Raw genomic sequence first — 25,386 nt, forward strand, 5'->3', positions numbered from 1 at the left:
AAAGTGCTTTACAAGCTTAGCATATAATTATATAGTTTCAATTGCTATATCTGCTTTTGTAAAATGAATTACTAAGACTTTTCCCCCCTTTCCATATCTATAGGAAGAAAAAAAAGCTTAATAAATCAAGCTGTTGATATGTGGATTTCAGTGGATAAAAGGATTTTACAGATATTCAAATATATACACTCCCCCTCCATATTCCCAGGGGTTAGGGTCAGAGCTGGCCTTTAATGGCCCATCCCGCCCATCCCCGCTAAGCCTAAGGCCTGATTGGCCTAGGCTTAGCGGGGATGGGCCGGGAAGGGGTAGGCCCAGATCCATCCGGCCGGCCAACAATTTAGAGGTTAGTTGGGGAGGGAGGTTAGAGGTGTCATCGGGGGGGGGGGGGTTAGCACGGGGGATGATGTTAGCTTAGGGGGGCATTAGCACGGGGGGGCCAGAGGGGGGCATCCTCAGGCAGGATGAGTTGGGCACCCTCCTGCCGGCTATCAGGGGTGTTGGGTGGGCGGCCTTCCGGCAGGAGGGGTTGGGCATCCTCCTGCCAGCGATTGGGGGGGTAGACAGGTAGCCATGGCCGCTATACTTATTGCGGCAGGGAGATCCCTTGCCGTGATAAATATAGTGGCCGCGTCTACTTACAATGTAGGCCAGCATTTTGCTGTCCTACATTGTAAGCGTCTCTCCCTCTACTATGGAGACACGTAGGGGCTGCCTGGGGAGCATTCTTTTTTTAAAAAACGTGCGTCCCAATTGGCTGATTAGACAGCTGTAGGATGCCTACAGCTGCCTAAAATCGGGACGCACTTTGCAGAATCCGGGCCTTAGTGTGTAATTAGCGTGCACTAATATTTAGCTAAAATGCTTAGTGCACCTTAGTAAAAGGAGCCCCGAGTATTTAATATTTTCAACATTTATGATGGTGGTGCTTCTTCATACTTTGTATTATCAGGTTCTCTATTTTTCCTTGATACTGTAGTGCAGCAGAATTTAGTAAAGGCTGCATCATGATAAAATGCCCAAAGTTGTAATACTGCTCCCATAGGCACCTCTGTCTTCCTCCCTCCTGTTTTCACAGATACTTTGCTTCCCTCTCCTACCAGACACTGCTAGATTCAGAACAGAGCCCCATCTCTCACCTGGGTGTGAGCCAGCACACTGCCTCCCTCTTGACACTTTTGTCCAATGTTCTCTTTCTTTCCCTCCCTGTGTTCCTTCCTCCCAAAATACTGGTTGCAGGCAAGCATCCTACTTGCCTCCCACTGTAGTGGGTATAGTGTTCTGCTTCTTTCCTCCCTGTCATTTCCAGTGGCTGGACTGGACTGCCTCAACTTTTAGATAGATAGATAGATAGATAGATAGATAGATAGATAGATAGATAGATACTATTCCAAATCCTCATGGGAAGGGTTAAAATGCGGACCTCACGGACCTGATGGACCTCGCGGATCTAAACCCGCACGGCCTTAAAAATCTGAGGTCCGTGTCTGTGCCACTTGTAGTTTCTGTCTCTGACAGACCTCGATGAGATTTTAGCACTGACGGATCCATCTCAGCATAGGGAGGGAAAAGTATTAGGATCCGTCAGCGCTAAAATCTCATCGAGGTCTGTCAGAGACAGAGACTAGTGCTGGAGCGGCAAAGCAGAAGCCAAGAGAGCGGGGACATAGGTTTTGGACGTGCATTAGGGAAAAGAAGTCTCCAAACGTTGCTGGGTGCTGCCGGGGTTCAGTCTGAGGATCGTAGGCATGAGGCAGAGCCTCGGCTGCTTTCCTAGATTTTAGCGCTGACAGATCCTAATACTTTTCCCTCCCTATGCTGAGACGGACCCGTCAGCGCTAAAATCTCATAGAAGTCTGTCAGAGACTGAAACTACAAGTGGCACGGACACGGACCTCAGATTTTTAAGGCCGTGCGGGTTTAGATCCGCGAGGTCCATCAGGTCCGTGAGGTCCGCATTTTACCCCTTCCCAATCCTCGTTGCTATTTCAATTCCTTCAGCATTCTCCAGCTCCCACTGCAAATTTTGTTCCAACAAAGGAAAAGAGACGCCATGAAAGAGATCCAAATCACAATCTCCTTATATTTTTTTCCCCCAGTATATATATGAGGGACAGTTGCTCACAGCATTTTGTTCTCATCTGACTAACAGAAAAGTGAAGGCTCAGTCAGAGAGCCAATTTTATAACTAATCTGGCTAAAAACATTAGAAGGGAAGAGAAAAAGGAGTGAGTGGTGAGACAGTGATGGCCCATCTTGCCATGCCGCTATGCTGTTAATTGATTGCTATGGAGCTGGCAAGCCTGGAGATTTTGTTTTCAGTCCCAGGGAGAGGAAAGCAGATACAATGTGCAAAAGCAGAAGCAGATGGGAGAAAACCAGGAAGGGCCAGAGGGAGATGGAAAACGGTAAAAGATGAAGTACATGTACATGGAAAGAAAAACAGAGACAGAATGGGCAGAATCAGTCATGGAACTAAAAAAAAAAAAAATAACAAAATGAAAATGTACAGGATACAGAATAAGCACAGAGAGGATAAAATGAGAAAAAATGGGGAGTGTTACTAAGAGGGACATGGAACTGGAAAGATATTCAGACCATTAGAGGAGAGTCATGAGGTACAGTATATAGTAAGCAGTCTGCAAACGTTCCAACTTGTAATTTGCAAATTTTCCGCAGTATATTAGTTTGAAATGTTATTACATTGCATCGCCTTAGCTTTCATTGGTTTAAAAAAAAGCATAAACATGTCTGAGTCTCAATGACAGCATGATTCCTTTCTCAGTTAAACTGGTATTTAATTCTAAGAGTCCGGAAACTAAGAACTATTCTTTGTTTAGTAAGCCAGCATGCTGGAAGGAAGTGCAAAATGTATACACTGGGAGGGAATGCATGGATGGGAGAACATCGCAGGGGAGGAGACATAGGCATCCTGGGACTGTCGGCCAAGTCTCTTCCCTGAAGAAGCCCTTTCTGGAAACGTCAATCGCTCCTCCTAAACTTACTTGCTCCACTTCATCCCTGACGCTGAAACCGTGGATTGAAGACAAAGTTTTATTTTATTTTTCTTTCCAGCTTATGATTTATCTTTAATCTTATCTATTGTTTTGCCTTTTGTCTTTGTTTTGTTCTATTTCTATCATTTAAATTTCTCCAGAATTCTACTGTTCAACGGCTCCCCCTTCTGCTTCTATTCCTTTCTCTCCTCTCTTCTACCTTCCAAAGTATTTAGATCAATGCTGTCTTGTTAAAATGTTTATTTTATTTTTATTTTTCCTCTAACTCTACTTTTCACTTCTCTATTACCCTCCAGGTACTTTAGTTAGATTGTGAGCCTTCGGGACAGTAAGGGAATTTTTCAAGTACCTTTCTTATTTCTAATCTTAATGTATATTTTCTGTAAACCGCTTAGAACCTAACGGATGTAGCGGTATATAAGAAATAAATTACATTACATTACACTTTCATTTAATTATCCTATAAAATTGAGATGGATCAAATGAAAAAAAACAACAACCCAGAACTGATTGGAAAAGGAGTAAACAAAGAAGAAAATGGAGAGGAAGTGAAAGGAATAACGGGGAAAGCATATCTGAAAAATGGTCATTATGGAAAAAAAAAAAAAAAAAACCAAGATAGACATTTTACAGTTTTGAAAATTGACATGTTTGGTACTGGATTTTTGTACATCTTCCACAAAAATTTGGATATCATTACGAAAATGGCCCTCGAAGGTTTTTAAATGTATTGTCTACAACAGCGTCTCGCGAAATTTCCAGCCGGTGGCACACTAAATCCGGTGCCACAGCCAGAAGGTACGGGGAAGTGTGCAGACGCCCATCTGGCCGTGACCCACTTTGGTGGCGGGATTCGGGAGGTGCAGGGAGAGGAGGAGAGATGCTGGCCAGGAGGAGAGTCATCTGCGCCAGCTGACTTCCTGCAGGACGTGCCTCTCGCCGTGAGAGGCACATTCTATGGGCAGTCAGCTGGTGTGGATGACTCTCCTCATTGCCAGTGTGTCGCAGCACACCTGAAATCTCAGGATAATTTTGTGTCATCTGCAAATATAATCACTTCATTTGTCATTCTGATTTCTAGATCATTTCTAAATATGTTAAATAGCACCAGTCACAGTACAGATACTTGTGGCACTCCACTACAAGGGGCCACTGAAAAGTTTTCAGCCCAACCAAGAAGAAAATGATGTGGAGCCATGAAACTTGCAAGTTATTCCACGTTTTTCTTGACACTTTTGGTTTCATTTCATAACACTGAAACGAAAAGTGTCAAGAAAAGTGTGAAATAACTTGCAACTTTCATGGCTCCACATCATTTTCTTCTTGGTTGGGCTGAGAACTTTTCAGCAGCCCCCCGCCCCGTATTCACCCTTCTTCATTAAAAAAAAATAAAAAATGGCCATTTAACCCTACCCCTCTGTTTTCTGTCCAGTAACCAGTTCCTAATCCACAACAGAACCTTGCCTGCTATTTCGGGACTTTTCATTTTCTCAGAAATGCTTGAGGAACTTTGTCAAAAGCTTTCTGAAAATCTAGATACACTAGGAGGAGGTGCTGAAAAGTTCTCAGCCCAACCAAAAAGAGAATGACATGGATATGGTTCAATCAATGATCCGACACAATGTCAAAACATAGAATTTTGTTTCTGAAAATTGGCACTTAACGAAATAAGATAACACTCTTTTCAGCTGGTGAGTTTATTTTATTACTTCTTCACCCTTTTATAGTCTCTTCAGTGTTCCCTCTAAGCGGGCGGGTGTTGTGAGCAAACTTTTTTCACTGTGAGCTAAAAATATCGGGCGCCAGCAAGTTATGAGCCAAATAAATATGTTGTCAAAGTTGCTGATACATGAGGACGAGGTATTCAAAGGAATTTTAGGCCTACACGCTAAATTAAATAACGTTAAATAATATTTTTAAGAACACAGAAATTGTAGGGATGAAATGATATCTTAATAAATGTTTTACAACAAATGTAGTTATGTCTGTTACATCCATATGTGTAAACTGTAAATTAAAAACAGTCCAGAAGACAATTCGTTTGATGCTTTCAATTTCTAGACCAGTGTTTTTCAACCTTTTTTGGGCAAAGGCACACTTGTTTCATGAAAAAAATCACGAGGCACACCACCATTAGAAAATGTTAAAAAATTTAACTCTCTGCCTATATTGACTATATATAAAGTAATTCTCTTGAATAGGAATCAAATAAACACAAAGAAAGTATTTTATAATTACTTTATTATGAAATAAAAATTATAAAAATTATAAAATACTTTATTCAGTGCGAAACCTGGGCCTGTTTGGCTGAACACAAAGCTGATATTCTGGCTGGAATGGAAGAAAGACACACACGTAGCTCTTCGTCAACAGCTCTCAGTCTCTCTCTGTATTTGGTTTTTATAGCATACAAAAATAGACAAATATACCCTCCATCCTTTTTATTAAACCACAATAGCAGTTTTTAGCGCAGGGAGCTGCGCTGAATGCCCAGCACTGCTCTTGACGCTCATAGGCTCCCTGCGCTAAAAACCACTATTGCGGTTTAGTAAAAGGGGACCATATTGTAAAATATAGACAGCAGATATAAATTCAGAACTGTGCATAGTAAGTGAAGGGAAGTTTTCATCTCTGGGAATTTACCCAGTTAACTATTAAGTTATTTGGGCAAATTCCTTTGAAAACTGTGGTAATACTGCCTCCACTTTGCTAAATTTAAAATAAAATCATTTTTCCTACCTTGTCTGGTGATTTCTGGTTGCACTTTCTTCTTCTGACTGTGCATCCAATCTTTCTTCCCTTCTATCAGCCTGTATGCTTTCTCTCCTCCACACCTCATTCCCTCCCCCAACTTTTTCTTCCTCTCTCCCTGACCTTTCTTTCTTTTTTTCTGTTTCTCTTCTTTCCTTCTGTTTCCCTGCCTGCCCCCTTTCTTTCTTTCTCCCAGCCTCCTGTCCAGCAGTAACTCTCTTCCCTTCCTCCCCTCCCAGCAGCATCTCTCCGTCTCCCTCTCCAGTAGCAGCTGTCCCTTTTTTTTCCTTGCCCAGCAGCTTCCCAGATTCCTTTCCCTCCTCCCCTCCCAGAAGCATCTCTCCTTCTTCTCCCTCTCCAGTAGCAGCTGTCCTTTTTTTTCCTGGCCCAGCAGCTTCCCAGATTCCTTTCCCTCCTCCCCTCCCAGAAGCATCTCTCCGTCTCCTTCTCCCTCTCCAGTAGCAGCTGTCCCTTTTTTTCCTAGCCCAGCAGCTTCCCAGATTCCTTTCCCTCCTCCCATCCCAGAAGCATCTCTCCTTCTTCTCCCTCTCCAGTAGCAGCTGTCCTTTTTTTTCCTGGCCCAGCAGCTTCCCAGATTCCTTTCCCTCCTCCCCTCCCAGAAGCATCTCTCCGTCTCCTTCTCCCTCTCCAGTAGCAGCTGTCCCTTTTTTTCCTAGCCCAGCAGCTTCCCAGATTCCTTTCCCTCCTCCCCTCCCAGAAGCATCTCTCCGTCTCCTTCTCCCTCTCCAGTAGCAGCTGTCCCTTTTTTTCCTAGCCCAGCAGCTTCCCAGATTCCTTTCCCTCCTCCCCTCCCAGAAGCATCTCTCCTTCTTCTCCTTATCCAGTAGCAGCTGTCCCTTTTTTTCCTTGCCCAGCAGCTTCCCAGATTCCTTTCCCTCCTCCCCTCCCAGAAGCATCTCTCCTTCTTCTCCCTCTCCAGTAGCAGCTGTCCTTTTTTTTCCTGGCCCAGCAGCTTCCCAGATTCCTTTCCCTCCTCCCCTCCCAGATGCATCTCTCCTTCTCCTTCTCCCTCTCCAGTAGCAGCTGTCCCTTTTTTTTCCTGGCCCAGCAGCTTCCCAGATTCCTTTCCCTCCTCCCCTCCCAGAAGCATCTCTCCTTCTCCCTTTCCAGTAGCAGCTGTCCCTTTTTTCCCCTGCCCAGCAGCTTCCCAGACTGATAGTGGTTTTCTCCCCTCCCAGCAGCTCTTCTTACTTCCCAGCGCAGCGATTCACGAAGGCAGCCTCGGGTCCTTTGTTGTGTCGCGCCGCCTCTGAGGAAAGAGGAAGTTGCATCATCAGAGGCAGCCGCGACTCAGCAAAAGCCCCGAGGCTGCCTTCGTGAATCGCTGCGCTGGGAAGTAAAGGAGAGCTGCAGAGAGGGGAGAAAGCCACTGTCGGAGGCTCCCCAAGATCTCTCCGGCCCAGCGCACGCTTCCGATGCTGATCTTGCAGAAGTTCAAATGAGTCAATCTTGCCGGTCCTGCGCTGTGACGAGAAACTTGTGCGCTGCGACCTAATATTTTGTGCGCCAGCGCACGCCAGCGCAGCTTAGCGGGAACACGGTGTCTTCACCCCCTTTGCCTTTTCCTAACCACACTGGCGCTGTGGTGTAAACAAACAAAAAAGACTTTTCATCTCTATGTTAAATCCTAGCTCACGTTTGTGGTCTAACACCAGCTCTGGCAGGATACATGTTTCAAATCTGGCATATTGTAATCACAAAACAGAAAATAAAATGATTTTTTCTACCTTTTGTTGTCTGGTCATTATTCAAATCTTGTTGGTCCCAGGCTCTGGTTGTCTTCTGATAACTTGCTTGCCAGGGTCTCCTTCTTTCTTCTTTCTCCGTGCTAACCATCCATCTGCCATCTCTGTCCTCCCCTTCCATTTCCCTTCCCTAGAGGTCTGGCATCTTTCCTTTTTTTCGTCTCCATCCAGAGATCCACCTTTTCTCAACTACCCTTTCATCTCTCCCTCCTTCCGAACTATCCTCCTATCCAGTATCCCTATCCCCCCCTTCACACCATCTCTCCCTTTCTGTTCCTTCCCTCCCTAAATCCCATTGCCCATCATCTCTCTCCCTCTCCTCTATTTTTAGACCTATTATTTCTTTCCCCCAAAGTCCAGCACGTCACTTTGAACCCCCTTCCCTCCCTCCCTCCCTCCCTCCGTGTACTTTTACACCGGGGCCCATTCCCCTGAAGTTTTGTTCCCCCTTGAAGGTCTTGTCCCCCCCCCCAGAAGGCCTACATCCCACCCCTGAAGGCCTGCACCCAAGGCCTGCCTGTCCCCCCCTGAAGGCCTGCCAGTCCCCCCTGAAGGCCTGCACCCAAGGCCTGCTTGTCCCCCCCCGAAGGCCTGCCTGTCCCCCCTAAAGGCCTGCACCCAAGGCCTGCCTGTCCCCCCAAAGGCCTGCCTGTCCCCCCCCCCGAAGGCCTGTACAACCCCCTCCTCCCCACACACACACACAAAGGACTGCACCCCCCCGGAAGGCCTATACAACCTCCCCCCCACGAAGGACTGCACACCCCCCCCCCCCCCGTAAGGCCTACGTGTTCCCTCTGGCCTCAATTTACCTAAATCCATCAGCCTGCATAAGATCGCTAGTGCTAGCGATCTTTGCAAGCTACCTTCGGGTCTTTCAAGCTGTCTTCTCTCTACCGCGGTTCCGCCGCTCCTCTAACGTCAGAGAAGAGGGCGGGACTGCGGCAGGGAGAAGACAGCTCAGAAGACCCGACGGTAGCTCGCAAAGATCGCTAGCACTAGCGATCTTATGCAGGCTGATGGATTTAGGTAAATTTGATGCTGGGAGGCCAGGGGGGAAGCCGGACACTGCAGCACTTCCCAACTGACCCTCCCCCCTCGCCCTTTAAAGCAGGAGCAGCAGCGGCCGGCCAGCAAGAGCAGCGCTGCCGTTCCTGCTTTAGTGGGCAAGGGGGAGGGTCCGAATCGGAAGCCAATTTTTTATTGTTTTAAATCGATTTGAATCGGTTCACCCAAAGTGAATCAGTGAACCGATTCGAATCATGAATCGGGCAGCACTATAGATAACCACTACAGGGACAAAGTACAGACCCCTACACACTCCCCCAGTGATCACTGACCCCCCTCTCTGCCATAAAATTTGTAATAAAAACATCACATATCTGCTTCCAGAACATCAGCACCTGGAAGCCTGGCATAGGAAAGCCTAGTAGAGCTGCACAGAGTTGGCTTAAGTGGTCTGGGGGGTGGGCTAGTGAACCATGGAGAGGAGGACCCAGGCCCATAAGCCACTCTAACCACTCCATGCATGGTAAAACATGTGCACCCCACAAAACCTTTATGTACTGCCATATACGTGGCACCTGCAGTCATAAGGGCTATTGAGTGGGGTAGACAGGTGGGTCTAATAGGTTTTGTGGGGTGTTTGGGGGGGCTCACCATGACCTATAAAGTTGTTGTGGTGAGATGTGTATGTGGCACCCTTTTTGTGAAGTTCACAGCAGTACCCTATAAGGTACCCCACTACTCTGGTGCAATGTTTGGGTGTTCAGTCCATCACTTTGCTGACCCCGCCCACATCCAAAAGGTCTTTTTCTAGACATATTTGACTTTGATGAATTTTTGGACGAAAATGGAGTATAAAGATAGACAACTTAGTGGTCCGAACGATCAGACAGCTGAACGTAAAGTTAGACGATTTTCCCCCCAAAAATATTTTGAACGTATTTTTCGAAAATTGACTTTTTCCATGTCCAACTTTGGGCGACTAGAGACTTAGGCCCAAAATGGACATAGACGTATCTTTTGATTATGCCCCTCCATGTGTATAGCCCTCAATGTAGGCTTCTTCAACTTTGTTGGTTGGGCTGAGAACTTTTCATTAGCCCCTTGCAATACAAGGGGCCAATGAAAAGTTCTCAGCTCAACCAAGAAGAGAATGATGTGGAGCCAAGATACTTAAAAGTTATTCTACACTTTTCTTGACACTTTTTTTGTTTCAATGTTATAAAATGAAACCAAAAGTATAAAGAAAAGTGTGGAATAAATTGTAAGTCTCATGACTCCACATCATTTTCTTCTTGGTTGGGCTGAGAACTTTTCAATGGTCCCTCATATATATATAATGCTGTTTATTAAAATCTTGCAATTTAAGATGATGTAGAGCAAATTTTGTTAGGACATGGAGAAGGTTATTCACATATAAAACTCAGAATGTGTGGCATTCTCAAACCATTTTGCATGAAGCTCTGGCAAATATACCCTCCCCCCTCCCCCTTCCCTTTTATAAAAGAATGTAAGGAAGATGAGACCTAAACCGAAAATATTGTATCCAGCCTCCCCCACCCCCTCCTTTCAAGTTTCAAGTTTATTAATATGTTTGATGAATCGCTTATTAAAATTACTAAGCGATGTACAAAAATCAAAATAGAGAATAATATAAAGAAACTAACATTTTAACAGTATACTTTCATAAAATACAAACATGAGTCGGGAGGGAAGAAGTAAAAGTTACAATTTTCAATTTTTGGTAGAAAAATGGAAAAAACAAGAGGGTGAGAGATGGTTAAACCATAGCACGATTTGAAGCCTCACTAAAAAATTTAAATATTAAAAGCATCTTTAAACAGATAAGATTTTAAAGATTTTTTGAATATTGTGACATCTTTTTCGTTTCTAATATATTGTGGCAGAGCGTTCCACCATTGAGGGCCCATCACAGAGAACATGTCAGATCTTATTCCTATAATTTTCAAAGAAGGAACTGAGAGGAGATTTTGGCCAGATGAACGAAGTGGGCGTTGAGTACTGTGTGGGATTAATAATCTAGATATAAATTGGGGTTCGTTGAATGCTAGAGTTTTAAAAATAAGCAACATTATTTTAAAAGTGATCCTATGGCCGATTGGAAGCCAATGGGCGTCTATCAACAATGGTGAGACATGGTCATATTTCCTAGCATTGTATATTAATTTCATTGCAGTGTTTTGTATTAACTGAAGTCTCCTTTTTTCTTTCTGAGGAATGTTAAGGAGAAGTGCATTGCAATAGTCAAGTTTTGCTATAATTAAAGAGTGAATTAGTATCTTGATCGAATTTGAGCTCAGAAATTTGGCGATTGATCGGATCAGACGTAGTTTAAAAAAGCAATTTTTGACAGTAAGAGAAATGTGTTCGTGATAAAGCAGTTTGTCATCAATTATTACTCCAAGGATTTTACCAGAGGAGACTAGGTTTAGTGGAGTATTGTTGAGAATGAATGAGTTTATCAGAGTTATATCTTTTAGTCTTATTTATATTTAGTGCCAATTTGTTTGTGTTGAGCCAGTTTTGTATTGTTTTCAGTTTTTTATTGATGGATGTAATATCATTATTATTTTCAGAGAGAAAATATATGCTACAATCTCAATTTCTTGCTGTTGTTAAGCCAAGTCTGTTAGCATAAATCCTCCCAAAAGAATGAACCAGGTTAACCAAAAAATTAACTTCACACAAATTAGTGAAATAAAGCTCTTAGCAATATTTGTAAAATTGTGTTAGGCTAAATGAGAACAGAATTCAAGTGCAAGGTAAAATTTATTGCACTCTTAAAATTTTAATTCAACTAAAGTAACCTGAATTAGAATGAATTCTTTAAGTAGCTTCATACAAGTTGCAAACAAACCAAGAAATAATCCTTGCTGGCCAGTGTTACAATCTAGAACAAACAAATCTGAACTAAGGGCCAGATTCTCAAAACTTTAATGCCGTCAGTAAACTGGCTTCAAACGGTTTAGCCTGCCTCCGTTTTAGCCGCGGATTATCAAAAGGGCTTATCACAGTCTTTAGCAAGCTTTCTAGCACTCTTCGACATAGCCATGCAAATGGGCTCTTGAATATTGAAACGAGCACTCTGGTGGATTCTTAAAATCACCGAATCATTCTCTAAGAGCAGTGTCAGCTTTAGGTGACAAAAATCAGCGACTGGTCCAGGAGTCCTGGTACAGTGATAGCACTGTTAAAAGTACATCTTGTGTCATGTGTTTTGACTGTGGCTAATGAAAAAAATAAAAAATTACATGAAGAATCATAAAGAGTAGTAAATTTTTTTTTTTTTTAGTGGGAATAATAAAGGCACACTTCTTGAGTGCATGTATTATAAAACCCCTCGGCAGGGGAGAGATGCGCACGCTCTCCCACGCCAAGCAACACACCTCCCGTCAGTGGAAGAGATGCCCAATCTGTCCCACCACTAACCTACCTACCCACCCCACAGTAGTGGGAAAGATGCCCAATCTGTCCCACCACCAACCTACCTACTCCACAGTAGTGGGAGAGATGCCCAATCTGTCCCGCTGCCATACAACACACATACCCCTGTACCTCCCTCTGGCCAGCTGGCCCACCTCTTCAAAATGGCGGGCCTTCTTCTCCCCGGCGTACTGCCATTTTGAAGAAGCAAGTCAGATGGCTAGAGGGAGTAGGCAGAGGGAGAGGTTAGAGTTTTTGGAGGCATGAATGGGGTGTTGCTTGGTGGCAGTAGAGCATGGGCATCTCTCCTGCTGCTGAGGGGGGGTTGGGTGGGTTTGTTAGTTGGTGGCAGGAGAGATTGGGCATCTCTTCCCTGCTGTTAGGTGGAGGGTTACTTGCAGCTCGATTTTTGATGTTGGGAGGTATTTTTGCCTTTATCCTGCGCATGTGCCCATTGCTAACACCAGCGATGGGCACGTGCAAATTTAGCGAATCTTTGCTACTCTCCATGAGCATTTTTTGGAGAATGACTCGATATTTTTTTAAATCGCTGCTATAACAGCTGTGACAGTAGCTTGTTGGTTTTTAATGTGACTTTTTGAAAATCTAGGCCTAAATTACTAAGTAGAATAACTTTTGCAAGTACCTTGGTTACAGAGGTAACCTTTATAAAGTTTCTGCAGTCAGTAAAATTTGTCACTGCCCCTTAAAAGGGGCGGAGCCAGCGCGGCACACGCGGCAGAGGAGAGGAAGAGACCAGCGCCAGGGTTCCTGTTGTCCCGGCCAAGAGAGGAGCAGCGTCGGGCCAGGCACAGCAGGGGAAGCGGCGAGAGACGAAGCAGTAGGCTCGGGGAAGCGGCGAGAGTTCGCTCCGCCCACCCCCACCGCGTCAGAGGCTGCGCCGGACTCCCCCTTAAAAGGGGCAGAGCCAACGGCGCCCAGCTGTTCGGCGCGCGGCGAAGGCGAGCGGTAAAGGCGCTCGCCTTAGTGAGAGCGCCTTTGCGAAGGGCCTTGCAAGGGATGAGTACCTACTATCAAGAACACCGAGGAGGACTGAACGGTAAGAAAGCGACAAACACAAAAGGTAAGGAAGAGACAGACGCCAAGGGAACAAACCCACACATACAATCAAGGTGAGGTAGAGCGGAGACAGCACACACAAAAGAGACAGCAAGGCAAGCAACATAAGGAAGCAGCAGGAAAGGGACACAAGCACACACAAGGGAAGTAAGAAATGGAATCCCAAGGAAGTCAGAAGGTGAGCTTTCCGGTCTTCTGTATCGGCTGCAATATGTATGACTACCTCCCTTCAGGGATCCAGGCATACATTTGCAATCGATGCATGGAGATGGATAGCTTGAAATGTCAGGTAAGACTATTGGAAGGAACAGTGATGGAACTCGAAGACAGAATCCGAGCACAGGAGAAGATGCTAGTGGAGTACAGCCCAAACGACGAGGTCAAGGAACTAGAAATGTTCATAGAGGAAGCTCATCAGCACCACGTAGAGATCCCAGGGCTGGAAAACTGTACTCAGGAAACCGATGTGAGGAGAGAAGACACCCATACAAACACAGAAGAAACCGAAGACGAGGTAGGAGACAACCGCACATCAGGAGGAATAGTGAGAGCACAGGAAGACATCGCCCCACCCAAAGAACAGGAAACAATTTCAAGAGTATCATTGGAGGAAGAAGACTGGCCCTACTCCAAGGACGTGGACCTACGCCCCCCAAGGAATCCCCGAATAAAGAAGATGGGGATCATCGTAGGCGACTCCATTATACGACATGTGGACAGCCACACCACAGGAGGAAGAGAGGACAGAGTCGTCACCTGTCTGCCTGGAGCAAGAGTGAAGGATGTGACCAACAGGATCTCCAGGATCATAGATGGCGCACGGGGAGAGGACACCGCTGTGCTTATCCACGTGGGAACAAATGATGTGAGCGGGCGGAAGTATGACAGGGAAGAGCTGAAGGGCCAGCTCCGCTCACTTGGAAGAAAACTGAAGATCAGGGAGGTGAAGGTGGCCTTCTCTGAGATCCTCCCAGTACCAAGAGCGGATGGAAAGAGACAAGGGGAATTGCAAGTAATCAACGCCTGGATGAGACGATGGTGCGAAGAAGAAGGCTTCGACTTCGTGCGCAACTGGACGGCGTTCTGGGGAAAAAGCAAGTACTACAGAAGGGACGGACTACACCTCAACAAAGAAGGAGCAAGAGTTTTGGCAGGCAACATGAAGAAGGCAATCGAGAAGGCTTTAAACTGAAAGATAGGGGAAAGCCGACAGTCGACCACCGGTCGATGGCACGGATAGCAGGATGCCCCGACGAAGAAGCCAAGGAAAACTACTCCTACACAAGAGAAGACGACCTCACGGCAAATAAGGGAGAAAAAGCAGGAAGGGGCAATTCAGACACAGGAGGGGACGACCACACAGCAAACAAGGGTGATAACACAGGAGCAGTAAAGGATATCGTAATTGAAACTACAGGGACGGCCAAGAGTAGAAGGTCCAAAAAGGTAACACGTAGGGAACTTAGATGTATGTATACGAATGCTAGAAGTCTAGGTAACAAAATGGGGGAACTAGAGACAATAGCAAGACATGACATATTGGATATCATTGGCATAACAGAAACATGGTGGAATGAAGAAAACAAATGGGACACAGTACTACAGGGATACAAGCTGTATAGAAGAGATCGAGTAGGGCAGAAAGGTGGAGGTATTGCTCTATATGTTAAGGAGGGAATAGATTCTGTTGAAATGGTTACAACAGAAATGAAAGAGAAGCTTGAGTCACTCTGGATCAAGATTCCTGGTCAATATGGAGCAGATACGAAAATTGGCCTTTACTATCGTCCCCCAGGACAGGCGGAGGAAACTGACTCAGAAATGATGGAGGAAATCAAACAAGAATGCAAGACAGGCAATGTAATTATATTGGGAGACTTCAATTTCCCAGAGATAGACTGGAAACTAGCAACCTCCAACTGCGGCAAGGAGGCCAAGTTCCTGGAGGTGCTAGGGGATTGCTTCCTGGAACAAATGGTAAAAGAGCCGACAAGAGGCAACGCCACCTTGGACTTGGTCCTAAATGGCCTCACGGGACCGATAACAGTAGTGGAAGTCATGGTTCCACTGGGAACGAGTGATCACAATGTAATTAACTTTAAACTTGACATCGGGAAAGGGAAACATGCCAAAACCTTAACCACCACATTGAACTTTAAAAAGGGTAAATACGATAGCATGAGAGCCATGGTAGAAAAACGACTCGAAAAGAAGGTGGACAAACTTGAAACGGTAGATCAGGCATGGTCCCTACTGAAAAATACTATCACAGAAGCACAAGATCTCTACATTCCGAGGATTTCCAAAGATCGGAGATCAAAGAGCAAAAGAGAACCGGCATGGCTTACCAAACAGGTGAAGGAAGCCATAAAAGAAAAGAAGGACTCTTTCAAAAAATGGAAATACATAAAGACAACCGAAGCCTGGAACAAACATAAAGATGATCAGAAGAAATGTCACAAGGCGGTGAGGGATGCAAAACAGGAATATGAGGAAAAAATAGCCCAGGAGGCCAAAAACTTCAAGCCCTTCTTTAGATACTTGAAAGGGAAAAAACCTGCAAAAGAGGCAGTCGGACCCTTGGACGACCAGGGAAGAAAAGGGTACATCAAGGAAGATAAACAAATCTCAGACAAACTAAATTCCTTCTTTGCGTCCGTCTTTACGAAGGAGGACACCTCAACAATACCTGAAGCGGAGAAAGTGTTTGCAGGAGAAATAGAAGACAGCCTCACCACAGTTGAAGTGGACTTAGACCAGATATACTATCAGATCGACAAACTTAAAAGTGACAAATCCCCTGGACCGGATGGAATTCACCCGAGAGTCTTAAAGGAATTGAAGGTTGAAATCGGAGAGTTATTGCAAAAACTTGCAAACCTGACAATCAGAACTGGACAGATACCGGACGACTGGAGGATAGCGAACGTCACCCCAATTTTCAAAAAAGGATCGAGAGGGCAACCGGGCAACTATAGACCTGTGAGTCTTACGTCTGTCCCCGGCAAGATGGTTGAAGCACTGATCAAGGATAGCATGGTCCGGAACTTGGACGCACACGACTTGATGAAACCCAGTCAACACGGATTCAGGAAAGGGAAATCATGTTTGACGAATTTACTCCAATTTTTTGAGACCGTGAACGAGCAAATTGATAGTGGGAAGCCGGTGGACATAATATACTTGGACTTCCAGAAAGCGTTCGACAAAGTTCCACACGAAAGACTTCTCAGGAAACTACAAAGCCATGGCATAGAGGGGGATATACAAAGATGGATAGGCAAATGGCTGGAAAACCGAAAGCAGAGAGTGGGCATAAATGGGAAGTTCTCCGACTGGGAGAAAGTGACTAGTGGTGTACCCCAGGGCTCGGTACTTGGGCCGATCCTTTTTAATATTTATATCAATGATCTGGAGGAAGGAACATCCAGTGAGATCATCAAGTTTGCAGACGATACAAAACTATGCCGGGCGATCAGATCGCATGAGGATAGAGAGAAACTCCAGAGCGACTTGTGTCGGTTAGAAACATGGGCGGAGAAATGGCAGATGAAGTTCAATGTGGAGAAATGCAAGGTAATGCATTTAGGCAATAAGAATAAGGAATACGAGTATACAATGTCAGGTGCAACTCTGGGGAAGAGTGAACAAGAAAAGGACCTGGGTGTACTGATAGATAGGACCCTGAAGCCGTCGGCACAATGCGCGGCAGCGGCAAAGAAGGCAAATAGAAAGTTGGGCATGATAAAGAAAGGAATCTCGAGTAGATCGGAGAAAGTTATAATGCCGCTTTATAGGGCAATGGTCAGACCACACTTGGAATACTGCGTCCAACATTGGTCTCCCTACCTAAAGAAGGATATAAAACTGCTGGAGAGGGTGCAGAGAAGAGCAACAAAACTGGTGAAGGGTATGGAGAAACTGGAATACGAGGACAGACTTATAACACTAGGATTATTCTCCCTTGAGAAAAGGAGACTGCGTGGGGATATGATCGAGACCTTCAAAATACTGAAAGGAATCGACAAAATAGAGCAGAGAAGATTATTTACATTGTCCAATTTGACACGGACTAGAGGACATGTAATGAAGCTAAGGGGGGACAGGTTCAGGACTAATGTCAGGAAGTTCTGCTTCACTCAGAGAGTGGTTGACACCTGGAATGCCCTCCCAGATGAGATTATTGCGGAATCGACCGTCCTAGGCTTCAAGAGCAAACTAGATGCATATCTCCTTAAGAGAGGCATGTAAGGATATGGTGGACTATAAATTACGACAGGTGTACACCTGGCAGGGCCTCCGCGTGTGCAGATCGCCGGACTTGATGGACCGAAGGTCTGATCCGGAGATGGCATTTCTTATGTTCTTAACTAATTGTAACTCTATTAGAAGTATAAATCCAGTCCCAAAAACCTTAACTCCTGAAGTCTTCCTGCTTGATTGAATCTTCAGTTCTTCTCCTTTCTTGCGGTGACTTTTTCTTCTCGTGTTCTTCACCTTAAATCTATTCTTAAATAAAAGATCTGGAGAGAAACTAACTCCGTATGTGAGTGTGCAATGTGTAAAGCCTACCAGTCAGAATACCTATAACTGTGCAATTCTAGACTCATAAAATAAAATAAAAATAATTTCCCTTTCCTAATATTTTCCTAACTGTACTTTCACATTGGTTCCTACAGGAGAGTTTTGAAGGCTTCAATGCTGTTCACTTTGGCTGCCCAGGAACCCAAACAGTAGTACTCACCCTCTTTCACACATACTTTTTGGTGAAGCTTTAAAGACGAAATGTTGGAGCCCCGAGCCCTTTAAAGGGCTCAGGGCTCCAATGTTTCATCTTTAAAGCTTCAGCACGGTATGGGGAAGGGAGGCCAATCGTCCTCCTCACTGCACCAAGACTCCAACATGAAATGCTTTCTCTTTGGCGGGAAGCCCCACCCCTTTTTCCCCAGAGCCTGCCTTGCTTCTCTTCAGCCCTTTAAAGGGCTCGGGGCTCCAACATTTCATCTTTAAAGCTTCAGCACAGTGAGACTCCATCTCTTTGCTTGATTTTTTTTGGTGAAAAGCCCGGCCCCTTCTTCCCCAGAGCTCACATTGCTCTCCATATTGCTCTCCTCTTCAGCCCCTAGGGGCACTTGTTCCAGAGTGCAGCCACCATCTTCAACAAAGTAAAGGGAAGGGAGGCCAGTCGTCCCTCTCATTGCACTGAGACTCCATCTCTCTGCTTGATCTTCTTTGGCAGGAAGCCCTGCCCCTTCTTCCCCAGAGCTCATATAGCTATCCTCCTTAGCCCTATAAAGGGCTGCCAAGGAAGTGAATCTCTCCCAAGGGCCCTTTGTGCGGCTCTTGTGCGGCCCAAGGAGGATTAAACCAAAACCATGCCCAGACTCGACCATGATACTCTCACTCAAGCCAATGCACCAAGCCCCCTTCTAGCCTTCACATTCATACTTCACATGATGGCATACCATATACACATCATCACGGGCCAGGGCCGACATGGAGACCTAAGAAGCTGCTACTGCATGAAGCCAAAGACAATCAATACCCACAACCTTATAAAGATCAAGACCGACACATGCACCCCCAATGCACACAACATTGCAGCAGCCCTATCTTGCTGCCAGTGACTGTGACACTAGTGGCCTTGAACGAATGTTACTCTTTTCTATCTGATTTTGTAGTTACAGTATTTTCCTTTTCTTAAATTGTGTATTTTTTAGATTGTAAATCACCTGGATCTACCAGTCAGAAAAGACAGTATAGCTAATACAGGATGTCCGGTGTAGTACTGGGAGAGACCCCCCAGGAAAGAGACTTGGGAGTACTGGTTGACAAGTCAATGAAGCCGCCTACGCAATGCACGGCGGCAGCAAAAAGGACAAACAGAATGCTAAGAATGATTAAGAAGGGGATCACAAACAGATCGGAAAAAGTTATCAAGCCGCTGTACCAGGCCATGGTACGCCCCCACCTGGAATACTGCATCTAGCACTGGTCGACGTACATGAAGAAGGACACAGTACTATTTGAAAGGGTCCAGAGAAGAGCAACTGAAATGGTTAAGGGGCTGGAGGAGTTGCCGTACAGTGAGAGATTAGAGAAACTGGGCCTCTTCTCCCTTGTAAAGAGGAGACTGAGAGGGGACATGATTGAAACTTTCAAGATAATGAGGGGAATAGACTTAGTAGATAAAGATAGGTTGTTCACCCTCTCCAAGATAGAGAGAATGATAGGGCACGCTCTAAAGTTAAAAGGGGATAGATTCCGTATAAAGTAGGAAGTTCTTCTTCACTCAGAGAGTGGTAGAAAACTGGAACACTCTTCCGGAGGCTGTTATAGGGGAAAGCACCCTCCAGGGATTCAAGACAAAGTTAGACAAGTTCCTGCTGAACCAGCACATACGCAGGTAAGGCTAGACTCAGTTAGGGCCCTGGTCCTTGACCTAAGGGCCGCCGCGTGAGCGGACTGCTGGTCAATATGGACCACTGGTCAGACCCAGCAGCGGCAATTCTTCTTTTCTTCTGTTCTTAATAATAATAATAATAATAACTTTATTTTTCTATACCGCTATAGTCTTGCGACTTCTAGGCGGTTCACAATGAAGAATAGCTGTACAATCAGCGAGTTACAGTATATAAATAGATAAGAGGTCACTGCGCGGTCAGTGATTACAAGGTGCAGAGTGGTTAGAAGAAAAACTATACATAGGTTGCAGTATAAGAATTAACTATTTTACATATTACATTGAGGATGATCTGGCACCAGCTGGATACAATTGTGAGGAGGAAATTTTTAACAGGCAAAGATTATAGAATACCTAATGTGAAAAAGAAATTCAGGGTAAGGTGTGGTAGTTTTGTTCGCTGGGAGAAAGTCTGGCTAGGACATGAATTTTTTAAATAAAGTGGTCTTTAGTTCTTTCCGGAAGATGGTGTCAGATCCGTAAATGGCGAAAACCTCATCCTCACAGACGCCATCACAGAGTACAACTGGAACCTCTTACCAGTGCCAGAAACATGGCACAAAGATAACAATGGAGCCACCTTGGGTGCAATATGCCCTCAAGGATACCAAGCACTGGCATGCTCCCGCCCAACAACAGAGGCGGCGGGGTGGCAGCGATCGCCAAGTCCAAGTTAAACCCACGCCAAATAACCTCCATAACACTACCAGATGTAGAATGCCTCATTTTATCAATAGGCCACGACAAAAAAATCACAATCATACTAGTCTACAGAGCACCCTCCTCCCCTATGTCTGTTCTCGATGAACTGCTAACCATTAAAAGCACCCTGTCTATAAATCATAAACAAATCATAGTCCTAGGAGACCTCAACTTCGCAGACTACCCAGAAGTCACAGGCACCCCATGAGACTTCATCAAAATGTTGTCAGATCTGGGACTCACTCAATAAGTCACCTCTCCCACTCGCTCCTCTGGAAACACACTGGACCTAATCTTTCTCCCAGATGGTCCACAAACTGACAGTAAATCATCCTCACTGACAAACATCATGGTCCCCTGGACTGACCACCATATAATCACCTTCAGCCTACATACCAAAGTCAAAGAGGCAGCAGACCGAACAAACTCGCAGGAATCAATTGCATTCGACCCATAGCCAGTAAACCAAACCACATTTTCCCGCAGCATCTCCAAACTACAACTAAGCACAAATTCTACGTCATGCTCCCTGGAAGAGAAGGTACTGACCTGGCATTTAGGCATCAAAACACTTTACGAGAACATAGCAAAAGACAAGGTGACCAAACCTAACTCACAACCATTCTCTTCACCCTGGTTTACAGAAGACCTGAGAGTACAAAAAAGAATAGTCAGAAAAGCAGAAAAAACTTGGCAGAAAACTCTCAGTGTTGAGGACAAATCCACCTGGAAAAACATGGAAAACTACAAATTAGCTACACATGAAGCAAAAAAAAAGCACATTTCACCGCTCTACTATCCAAAGTCACAAGCAGATCGAAGGCCATCTTCTTGATAATGAAAAACCTATTCTCCTCATCCCAAGGTCCAATGCATTCCCAACAAATGAACCTAGCCAGTGAATCCCTCTCTACCTTCTTCCATGACAAAATATCAAAGATACATGCAAATCTGATCTCAGAGGCCAAAGCACTCCCAAACACCCCAGAGACCACTCAAATTGACAATCCATGCAAGATGGAAACCTTGAACAGTTTCAAACTGATCTCTCACAACAACCTTAAAACTATAATCAACTCCATACACCCCATGACCTCGATCCTGGACGCATATCCCTTCACCACACTCCTGGATACAAATGAGGTATTCCTGGAATCCATCCTACCCCTAATAAACAAGTCCCTTACAACAGGTGTAGTTCCACAAAGCTGGAAATCTGCTATAGTAAAACCAACCTGAAAAAACCAACCATGGACCCAGACAACCCAAGCAGCTTCAGACCTGTCTCAAGCCTCCCATTCATCTCAAAAATATTGGAAAAAACAGTACTCACACAACTGCAAGACTTCATGGAGACAAACATCACCCTCTCCAACTTCCAGTCAGGCTTCAGGAAAGACCACAGCACAGAAACAGTGCTTTTGGACATATTAAATGACTGTTGGAAAATCCCAGATGATGGAAATGATGCACTGCTAGTACTATTAGACCTCAGTGCCACCTTCGACACCATCGACCACTCTCTTCTCCTGTCCAGGCTAAAGACCATCGGAATCCATGACAACGCATTTTGATTGTTCTCTTCATTCCTGAACAGTAATGTGTTGGCATTACCATTAGGAGTTGGGCTTCTAACAATTAGTTCAATAAATTTTATTGGTTTTAAGCAAAAAAAATCATACATCTATGACTTTCATCACAATACAAAATAAAATAAACCATATGTATGAATAACAAAAACAAGCAAAACTAGAAAAACAGCAAATTAACAATTAATTAATGATCATTGATACTATCATAAATACAACAAAAAGAACAGTATGGATGTGCATCTTATTCAGGAAAATCAATCATTTGGTTTATCAGGCGCATGACTATAGGATATCAGTGGTTCCCATGTTTTAGTAAATTTATGTTTTAGTAAATTTAACGCATTGGATCTTTCTGCAGCAACACGTTTATATTTGGCAGTTAAACAAACAGTATGCCACCAGGTTATATATTAGAAAAATATATATATTAGAAAAATAGAAACAAGACAACAGATAAAGGCCATATGGCCCATCTTGTTTGCCAATCCACAGTAACCATTTTCTCTTTCTCTATTTGAGAAACCCACATGCCTATTCCACTATTGATGTGTCTTTCCAATTTTGCAATATTAATTTTAATAGCCAAATTGAGCAAAAGTCTTAGTAATTTTGAGTGATTCTCTGGTATTGGCTGCAGAAGACCAAAATGACCCAAATCTATGGAGGGGCATAATCAAAAGAAAAAAAAATATCTAAAAAGTGTCATAAATGGCTACTTGGACGATCAAAAAGCCTGATCGTCCAAGTACCAATAACCAAAGCTGGTTTTTAGACGTATCTAAAACCAACTTAGGCCTTTCCCCTGCCTCAAGACGCACAGCGAGAAAAGAGACGTGTTTAGAGGAGGAGAAAGGGCGGGCGGTGGGCGGGAGGGGGCCGACCTACACCTAGGCGTACAACAGGTATAACCAAAACCTTAGGCAGGTGCCTAGTCGGCACTTATACGTTTTTGACTTAGACCAAGTCAAAACACGTCTAAGTGCTGAAAACGCAACCTGCCTACCCCTCCACCGCAAGCATCGTGGCAGGAGAGATGCCTCATCTCCCCTACTGCGATGCCATCACTCCGCTACCCGAACTGCCGTGACCCGCGGCCCAGGCACCTTAGGCCTCACCTGTGGGCGGGGCTTTGGGACGGCTGGGCCAATCCGGGCCCATTCTGGCATCGGCTGCCTGCTGGATGGGCGGGTTTGGCACCCGTCTGTCCGGCCAACTTTAAAAGGTACAAGTAAGGGGGGTGGGGGGGTCGTGGTGTCGGCCAGGGAGGTCGCAGGTTGGCGGGGGGGCAATCGGGGGTTCTTGGGGGGTGGTCATTGGGGGGAGGGGGGTTGCGTCGAGGGCAGGAGGGCCTGGGATCCCTCCTGCCCATAATGTAGTGGGGGGTGGGGGGTCACTGGGGCCAGGAGGGCTTAGGCTCCCTGATGGCCCAATCCAGTCATGGGGGGTGGTCGCCGGGGCCAGGAGGGCTTGGGCTCCCTCCTGGCCCAATCCAATCGTGGGAGGGTGGTCACTGGGGCCAGGAGAGCTTGGGCCCTCTCCTGGCCCGATGTTAATCGGCGGGGCAAGAGGGCTTGGGCTTCCTCTTGCCCCTATATTATCGGGGGGGGGGGGGGGGTCGCAGTTTGACAGGGCAGGAGGGCTTGGGCACCCTCCTGCCTGGATCGTTGTGGGGGGGGGTATTTGACAGACACCGGTTACAGAATCCAGCTTTTAGGCGAAGGACTGGCTCCTCCTTTGCCTAAAAGCCCTTGTGTTGGACGTTTGGGGCTTAGGCGTTTTGTTGGTTCATTATGGACAAAAAGTGTAGACATCGTGGAAGTGTACTTGTAGACGTAGTGGTAATCTGGGTGTTTAGGCAGAGGAAGGCCATTATCAAAACAAAACTCCTTTTGGACGTTTGTTTTGATTATGGACATTTTCCCTGCTTCTGCTTTGAACGTTTAAGGACTTAGGCCAAAAGGGGACTTAGATGCTTTTTTTGATTATTAACCCCATAATATTTAGTGTAAGTGATTCCTTTATTTCCAGCAAAGAACTGATAGTATCCCATACACAAAGCCAATATTCACGTATATGATCACATAAATATGAATTAATGTGCCAACCTCCTTTTGACATGTCCAACACTTGTCTGAGTTATCACTTTTAATTATAGATAGTTTGTGAGGTGTCCAAATGGCTTTGTGAAATACAAAACATACGGTGCTGCTGATCTTAATGATTTGTGAATGGAAGACCAAGGGCTCCTTTATCAAGCCGCGCTAGCGGGGTTAACGCACGTGATTTTTCATCATACACTAACCCCCGCGCTGGCCAAAAACTACCGCCTGCTCAAGAAGAGGCAGTAGCGGCTAGTGCAGCCAACGGTTAAACGTGCACTATTACACGCGTTAAACCGCTAGCGCGGCTTGATAAAAGAAGCCCCAAATCTGTTCCCAACATTGCTCAGAAATATTGCATTACATTAGTGATTTCTATTCCGCCGTTATCTTGCGGTTCAAGGCGGATTACATCCAAACTAAAAGAAGAATTACATTCAAAATTTGAAGGAATAGAATCGGCGATGACATAAAATTTTTAAGGTAATAAAAAACGTTGGGTAAAGAGTTACCAACGGGAAGTAGAAGTCTTTAGGAGATAAGAATAGGGTGAATTATGTTAGATAACGTTTGGTACATAGAAGAATATTAGAGAGTACTAAGGGTATAGAGAGCGTTGGATGTTGGGTTGGGATTGGTCGTGCTGGATAGGTTTTATGTGTTTTTTGAAGAGTATGGTTTTAATATCTCTCTTGAAGGTTTGATGTCAAAATGCCATGTTGCTTCAGTACCCTTAGGATGAGAAAACAAATTAACCTGCGGAATTTTGTACCATTTAGAAGCTGCTCCCTTTTTAGATGTTATTATTCGCATGTAAGATAGACTCGGGGCAGAAGAGCTGAGCAGCTTACACTTTAGAAAAGCCACTTACCATTTCTTCATAAATGATAAACTGACCATATACCCGCACGTTGCCACAATGGCCATTGCACCATTTTCCCTTGAATTTTAATCAACTTGTTATTCCATATGGGTGCATGTAGCATGGTATCCCATGGTGCGTTAAAGCATTTCTCAAATGTTTTCACAGCTAATGACGTACTACTAAGTAGAGATCAAAAAGATCTACCTTTGCCGTGTGTGAAACCAAGAGCAGCAGAGAGACTTAGGGCTCCTTTTACGAAGGCGCGTAAGCAGTTTAACGTGCGTAATAGCCTGCGCTAAACCGCCGGACACACTAGCCGCTACCGCCTCTTGAGCAGGCAGTAGTTTTTCAGCCAGCGTGGGGGTTAGCGCGTGGTGAAAAGTCGCACGCGTTAAACCCGCTATAACCCACAAAATAGATAAATGGTGCAAAACAGAGGGCTCTCAGTAACCACAACTCGTACGTGGGGAAATCATAATAATGATAATAATGTCTTAAACAATAATATAACCCTGCTGCTCTAAGAAACATATGTCAGCGTCCAATTTAAAAGCCACCGCTATAGCGGTGTACACATAACATTGCTGGATCAAAAAGTGTGGAAA

Source organism: Geotrypetes seraphini, chromosome 1 (genome assembly GCF_902459505.1).
Source record: "Geotrypetes seraphini chromosome 1, aGeoSer1.1, whole genome shotgun sequence".
Lineage (NCBI taxonomy): Eukaryota > Metazoa > Chordata > Amphibia > Gymnophiona > Dermophiidae > Geotrypetes > Geotrypetes seraphini.